The sequence below is a fragment of the Lytechinus variegatus genome, chromosome 4, assembly GCF_018143015.1.
Source record: "Lytechinus variegatus isolate NC3 chromosome 4, Lvar_3.0, whole genome shotgun sequence".
Classification (NCBI taxonomy): domain Eukaryota; kingdom Metazoa; phylum Echinodermata; class Echinoidea; order Temnopleuroida; family Toxopneustidae; genus Lytechinus; species Lytechinus variegatus.
The window spans coordinates 46,389,026-46,397,811 of record NC_054743.1 but is presented as its reverse complement, the minus strand read 5'-3'; positions in this window follow the sequence as shown (position 1 = coordinate 46,397,811).

The window sequence follows — 8,786 nt, the reverse complement described above, 5'->3', positions numbered from 1 at the left end:
CAACCTTTACAGCTATTTCTTTTTTACTACCACAATGATCAGCATCTTCTGAACTTGTATTGATTAATTGCACCTTCCATAGTGAAATCTGTTCATTGTGTTTTTTAAACGTTTACTTAATTAACAAGTTGAAATGGTTAAAAATTGGCTATATTTACATACAAACAGGTCTTCAAATTCCCTCCATTCCACAGAAGATAGAATAGTGTGCATTATAACCTACATAAATTAAATCCTGTGTGCTGATTGGTTTAAAGGTCATCATGTGACCACACATATTTATTTTTATTTTCATTTCATTCATTTATTTGAAAAAGAAATCAATTAATAAAATAACGATTCCCCCAAGTACAACCACAAGGAATGATCATTAATCATAATAATCATGATTTTGCCTTCCATATTGACATCTGTTTAGTGTGCAATTTAAATCATATCCATTACTTCATATAAGTTTGATTATACAGCCATGAACATGCATAGACTATATGAAATGTAGAAAATTAGTCCAGTTTTTCACTCTCTTTATTACGTAATGTTCAGACATGGTTATTGATGTAAAAAAAATGGTTGTCGTCCAGCTCTCCTCATTGCGCTGAAGGTAGAATAGAGTATAGTGGTTAATCAAGCCCTTGTTTGATGACGTAGTTTGGCTTCTTTATCATCTTACTATTATGGTAGTTTGAGCGTCTTGATATCACACGTTTTCAGTCAAGTAACTCCAAACTTGCCAAATATAAAAATATTGACCTTTTTGCATCATTGTTTCACGATAAACACGGTTTTGTTGCAAAATAGTTATTTAATAATGATTTTATGGCATCTTTACATTCTAGAGATAATTGTTTTGCATTATAAGTCTTGGCCTTTAAAACCCCGGAGGGCTGGTAAAGGTCAATCAATTTAACATTTCGAAATATTGACACTTAGCATAACAAATTTATCATTAACAGTTCTCTCGTGCAAATAATTGCAGTACAGTACAATTTATTTCAGCATAATGCATTTCCATGAAGTCCAAAAAAATTACACGTTTAGAAAATCCAAGTGATGAAAAGACGTCTAATTTGCAAAATTCCAAAATGGCTGCCACTGTGATTAATTTTTTCATGATTAATCGTACTAGTACAATGGCCTTAAGGTAAAAGGGTGAATAACTAGTACAAGCACAAAACTACAAAGATCTATCGTTTTAACTTATTAAAAGTAGAATGTACAAAAAATGATACAATAATTATACCAGGCCTCTATTTCGAAAGAATGGAGGGGATTATTCAGCCTTGGTTTTAATGTCAAAATTGCTATAGTTGGTAAATACTGTAACGGCATTCCAACCTCGAGCAAATAATTCCCAGTATTCTTATTCAAATCCAGGTACATGAGTATTTATAATGGCTCATTCAAGCCCTTGTTTGATGACGTATTTTTCTTTCTTCATTATATCACTATTATTCCAGATTGAGCGTCTTGATATCAACTACATTGATCTCAGTCAACGTCTGTCTGCATCACGTGATCTCGCTCAGTTCAATTGTAAGATGCCTCATCTCAGGGAACTTCTTCTCGGTGATAAATATAAAAACGCCAGTCCCTCACTTCATAAAAAGTTCTATTCAACGTTATCATCCCTAGCATCATCCGCAAAGGTATCCTTTTCACGTAGTCATTTTCGTTTTTTTTTAAACGAATTAAACAATTTCCCCCAGTTAGTGCAGCTACAAGGAATGATGGAATTTTAAAACAAGCACAGATAAATATGTTGATGTGGAAGATAAATATGCTTTTTAAAGATATTATGCATTCCTCTTTATATGTTTTTCACATGTTAAACAATCATGCTTGATTGATGATTTAATATGTTACGACTTCGTTATTTATGATTTTCAATCACTTTTAATTTTTTTTTAAATAAAGTAAACAGCGTTGCATTAATACATTACATAGTTTTGTATAAAAACTGTAATTCAATTTGTAAATAATTATATCATTATAAAAATAGAATAAACTGAAAATAAATCACATTATTTTTTTACACTTTTATTTGGTATAACCATCTCATAATTATATAGAAATGTCAGAGTAACATATTTCATAATCATGTCTAGCATTATCGTAGAATAACATTGTACATTATGAATAAGTTACATTTTGATAAAAATGTCATAGAAAAACGCACAAAAAATAAAACACAAAGAAAAGAAACACAAAAAAGGCATTACAGGTTTGTCTAAATTACCCAAAATCCAACATTTTTTTAAAACAAATCTACATGTATGAATAGTAGTGTACCTATAAGAAATGCATTTTTGTTTCGCCCACTGGCGTAAATCCCGGGGTGGGGGATATATCCCCCAACTTTTCGAGGAGGGGGGGGGGATGGCATGTACAAACATCCCCCACTTTTTACGGAAGAAATGAAAAAAATCACAAGAGATAATTGTTTTGTTGGTGAAAATTCTTCCTAAAATACCGCTTAACAAATAGATAAAACAATATCATTGGATCATAAAATGCAAATAAAGAGGCAGTTCACCATTTCCAAACGAAATACTTTTCTCCTTATTATAACATTGAAGAGAAACCCCGTTTCTTCCAATTCATCAATGTTGGGATTTCGGAGGGAAGGGATTAAGATGGAATGTCAAAACATTTTTAATGCAATCTCTAATAAAACCATTAAACCATCATGGGGTAAAAAAGATAACAATATCGGAGGGGTATTTGCCATATGGAAATACAGTGGCGTAACTACCGGAGGGGGTTTGGGGCATTGGGGGCACATGCCCCCCCCAAAAAAAAAAAAACGGGGAAACGGAGAAATGGGGAGAAAGGAAGAGAAACGTAGTGGGAAAGAAGAAAATATAATTCATTATAATGTTATATTATAATTATTTATGTTACATTACATAAGAAACATTTTTATAATAACTTTACGAAACATAATTTGCCCAGGGCCTACGTCTTCATTGTTTGCTCGCATTGTCTGTTTAACAAGATATATAATCCTGTTGTACTAAAACATCACGTTTTCAGGTCAATATAAACCAAATATATTTTCTAGCACTTGAGTTATCATATATTGACATGTGCTTCTTTTACGTGACTCAAAAAGTGATTGCCCCATGTTAAGGTCTCCGTATATATAAACATTTCCTGTCCGTGATTACGTTCGCATTAGTTGATTGGTGAGATATGTCTGCTTTTCATGAAATCCTAAAATCAGTCCTTAAAATGTCCCTTCTTCATGTTCTTCTGATCTGAATATGAAAAAAAAAAATTCAGGTTGCGCTTCGCGCTCGCATCATTTGGTTAATGAAATACCAATATGGTCCTAGTTAATTCCTACAAAGAAACCTTAGAATGCCCCACTTCAGGTCTCAATTATCTAAATTTTCAGCTCGCGCTTCGCGCTCGCAATATTTGATTGGTGAGATGCGTATGATAATCATTATTGCAATGACAACAAAGAGTGTTTCATGTGTTCAAATGTAATTCTAATAAAAATCAGCAAGCGCTTGGCACTCGCATTAGATGACTATGGTGAGATATGCATACTCTTAATGGATTCCTAAAATATATTCCTTAAAATCTCGCTGTTGGTGATCAAAATATACGAAAATTCAGCTCGCGCTACGCGCTTGCATTGTTTAGCAAGACAGGTACGTATCATGATTACATAAATTTGATTATAATGTCCCTTTTTAGGTGTTAATATAAAAAGAAATCAGCTCGCGCTTTGCGCGCTCACTCAGTGATTAAAAAAAATTGCTGGTGCCCCCACAATGCCGTGACCCACGGAACGCCTGTGTGGACATATCAATGACAATTCCTTGCATATCTAAAAACATGATTGCAAAAAAATGCCAAAATATTTCAGTCATCCCCCCACCCATCAACATGGATTACGCCAGTGTTTTCGCCTGCTTAGGAGAGCGACACTACAGGCGCCGCTAATCCAACAGCGGCGTCGTCGACATTGAAATCTTGGCCAAGGGTAAGTTTTTGAAATTTAGTATATGAACCTAGTTCATTAAACTTGGACATAAGAGTAATAAAATATTACTAAGCATTCTGTCTGTGTTTCACTTTGGCCATGATTTCCTCCAGATAAATTGAGGATATTGCTTGAAATTGAACGGAACCCTGCCAAAATATAATATTTAATACGGGGTAGATGGAATCAAGTTTTATTAGATTCTATCGGCTAATAATTATGACAGATTGAAAACCAATTTACGTTCTATGACGATTTTTTTTTAGTTGAAAATGCTAATTAAAATGGTAGGTTTAATAGTAAACCTCTTAACATAAATTAATATATCGTTCTTTATCCCTGAATATGCTGCTCATTGTCTAAATTCAGCATCTTTTATACATGCGTTTTGAATCGTTTTGATATTGTTACCAATCCATTGAATTTGAGGTTAACAGCACAAGTCATTGAGAATGTCCACTCTTTTAAAGGCAATTATAGTTTATTTTCAGTCCCCAGTTTTTACAAAAAAGTTACAAGACTGCTATACAAAATAATTGTTTAGCATAATGGTTACTTTCGGTCATGTTCGCTCATTTTATGTACGTAGCAGACGATACTAACCTGCTAGTATAATATATTATATTACACTTACGCAGACCCTTTGCGAATCAAAATCAATTCCAGACTCTAGTTACTTGCTTCCTCAAACTATAGCTATATTATAAATATCAGTATGCAAAGCTTTATAGTACAAGAACATTGTTACTTTAAACATTGAATGCGTTAATTAAGTTTGTTTGAACTGTATTAATTGCTTCAAATGAAAAGGATCTAGGAACAGAAACTATCATACGTTAGTCACGTGACGTTGTACACAACATATGCCATGTTCTGCTTGCTCGATCTCAAAGTTCGGGAGAAAAATAAGATGTAACCATTATACCAGTCGCACCAAACTGTAGGTAATCTATTAACATTGGGATAACAATCAATCTCGACCTTTCTGACCCTTAAGGATATTCCAGTGGGAAAACAAAGGTGCTGGCGTCTCGAAGATATGGGTGGTTTCAGACCGTTTGCCATAGCAGGAGTTGTTAACATGGACACCCTCAAAAGAACAGCGAGACGTAAATAATGAATAAGTTATAATAATATTTACATCGAATTAATGGAATTGGATAAACTTGTCACATTATCAATCCGGTGTCAGATTATTGATAGTTATAAAGATATACCCGGATACCTACAATATTACGTTCATGAAAACCACTGTTCCCTGTGTTGAAGCTGTGTGTGGACTTTCGGACACTCAAATGCACGCAACTAACCATTTTATGCCTCATTTTGATTATTTCACCACCAATCGGATGAAACACGATGAATTGTACAAATAACATTTTTGTTCTCTTTGGGGTAGAACGGTGGTGTAAAATAAAGATGAATCCCTCGTTATCCGCCACAGCGGTTTGAAGGATAAGAGAACAATTAGATGAAGAACGGACATGGATTACTGATTAACAATGATACAACATGCATTCGACATATTGTGATAAACAAAATACACATCTCGCTCAACAATATATGTATTCTGTATATTATACCAATCATTAATTTCAATATAATTGCAGTGTAGTAGTAAGGTGGTGCAAGAAATGAAGGCTATCAGGATTATTATTCGGAAGAAACAAGCATCGTGATCCAAGGACCAGAGTAAAATAGTGTACATTATTACTACTAATAATCCAACAATGATTCGTTCTTCTATTTGAATTCCTTTTATTTTTTTTGATGAAAATCGTTATGAATTTTTAGTTCTATTTCTATTTTCAGTTGAATATGCAGCATGATAATTTCCCAAATAAGGGGTATGGTATTATACAGTGCGTCCCAGAAGATATTGAACTTCTTGTGGTTTTCTTTTTAAAACACAGATACGGCCCGCCAAGTGACTTTTTGGTATCCCCTTTTCAAATTGTTTTTGCTCACTCCTGCATGAATGAAAAATAATCTAAGTAATACCAGATGAAAGAGGAGATTCTCAGCTTTACATTGATAGGTCATTTGTCTATTTTATTTATGATTAAGTTATGATAAATCATCGCTAAATCTCGGTTTCGTTTTTTCTTGGACGCACTGTATAGTGCATATAAAAAAAGTTAACACTTTGAAAAATATCCTGCAAAGTTATACATTTGTAATATCCTGAAGATTTTTCCACATTTTAACATTGGTATGGATCCATTTCAGTAATTGACGATATGACTGTAAAAATATTTCAGCATGAGTGACCACCACTTACTTTTGAAAGTTAGTGAAAAATGATTTGCGCAGTACTTTGAAATAGTTATGCGAATAAAAGTAGAACTTAATCATGAAGAACACATGGAATTTTGCTAGTAAAATTGATTTGAAGATATCATTTACCTTTTTCAACTTGTTTCCTTTTCCAAAGCACTTCGAAGAGTGCCATTGCGTCCCACCCCACTCCCCAGACACTGAGGCTTTACACTAAGCTATGATTTACGTCAAATAGTTTAGCTTTGATTTTCATTTTGTCAATCATTGTCAAGCTTGGGAAAAGTGTGGAGAAAAAGTATTAAATGAAAAATAAAATGTCAACCCACAATAAATGATTAAGACTTAGTCATAAAATGTTGCAAATGTCTGATGTAAGCTTTTGTTTAGATTCAGTTATTTCCTCAGATCCTACTGGCACAAAAAAGGGTAAAGACTGTGCTTACTAAGTGTTAAAATTCAAATTTGGGTGTCAAAATTGTTACAATAACCTCGAATATATCCGTTGTATTTCAATTGACTGAAAGTGCGAGCTTTGCATAAAAATGGACAGTGCTCACTCAAGTGTAACATTCTGTCAAAACTTTTACTTTAATTGGAGAGATAAGACCCAAACCCAAAAATATATATGAAAAAATACCAACATGTTGTACATTTTTTCCCAGGGCTTTTTTAAAGTGTATTTTTTAATATGCATATGTACAAGACACGCAAGAAGGAATTTAGAACGAATTTCCAATGTTGATAATTTTGTTTTAAATTGTATCGATTTCTTTACTGCCATACAATATCACTGTGTTACTTTGTTGATGCAATTAGATATTAATATGCTAATATTTTTTTCAATACACACTGGAGTGTAATGGATGTAAAGTAATTTTAAATTCATTTTCATGTAACTATTATATCAGATTAAGATTCTTCATCACAATGAGAATCTCAGTCAACGTCCGTCTGCATCACGTGATCTTGCTCAGTTCATCTGTAAGATCAATCATCTGAAGGACCTCACACTCGACGGACCAGACTTAATGGTGTTATTACAACAAAATCGAACAATGTTTCACTTTCTGATTTCAATTCATTCTACTGTATTTTGAATTTTTATTCAACGGTTAAGATAGGAAATCATATTGGCTACATTTTATACATTAAGCCGGAATTCCGTTTTGTTTGAATTTCAATAAGTAGATCTATCATAAGAACATCGCAAAATTATTTTGAACATTATTTTGTTACTCTTTTAACTCTCGGGACTGTTATCTTTTTGGTACTTCTGTACATACATGTTAAGGTTGCATAGGTCTGCACTACAAAATGAACCTAGTGTAACAGCTTGAAACACGTTTTATTTCTATTTTCAATGAATAATAGGGATGATAACTTCCCAAATGAGGGTTAGGATATTATAGAAGACACGAAAAAGGGAATGTAGAACACTTCTCCATTCTTTTTATATTGCATTGATTTCTTTTACAATAAATACTGTCATACTACGTTAGTGTGTCCATGTGTTGATGGGATTAATTATTAATATGGTCGTTATGATTTCAAAACATACTCGAGTGCAAGGAATGTAAAGAAATTTTAATTTTATTTTCACGTTACTATTATATCAGATTGAGATTCTTCATCACAATGAGAATCTCAGTCAACGTCCGTCTGCATCACGTGATCTTGCTCAGTTCATCTGTAAGATCAATCATCTGAAGGACCTCACACTCTCCAGTCAGTATCATGATGACTTCTACTCAACATCATTGTTGATGGCATCAACTGCAAAGGTAATAAGTTATTAGGATTTTAAAAGGGAGAGTATTTAATGAAACCATAATAGTCTTCTAATTGTCTCATGAGGCCATTATATGCCTTATATAAACTAAAACTGTTGATTCCACCTTGCAATGAGTTTCTTCTTGGATTGTTATTAAAATCATTCGTCATTTAGCAGTCAATAGTAAAAAATACCCAAGAAAAGTCATTTATGCATTTGGCATAATAATATATTGTGATAAAAAATGCACTACTCGCTCAAAAATAAATGTATATGTATTTCAAACAATTATTAATTTCAGAATATTTGCATCGTAGCATTATAGTGGTGAAAGAAATGAAGGCTATTGGGTATATTTTTCGGATTAAACATGCTTTTTGATTAAAGGATCAGACGTAATGATGTTATTACAACAAAATCGAACAATGTTTCACTTTCTGATTTCAAATCATTCTAATGTATTATGAATATTTTATTCAACAGCTAAGACATACAATCATATTGGCTACATTTTATACAATAAGCCGCTTGGAATTTCGTTTTGTTTGAATTTCAATAACTAGATCTATCATAAGATCATCGCAAAATTATTTTGAACATTATTTACTTACTCTTTTAACTTTCGGGACTGTTAGCTTTTTGGTACTTCTGTACATACATGTATCGGTTGCATAGGGTTGGACTACCAAATGAACCTTGTGTAACAGCTTGTAACAGGTTTCATTTCTATTTTCAGTGAAT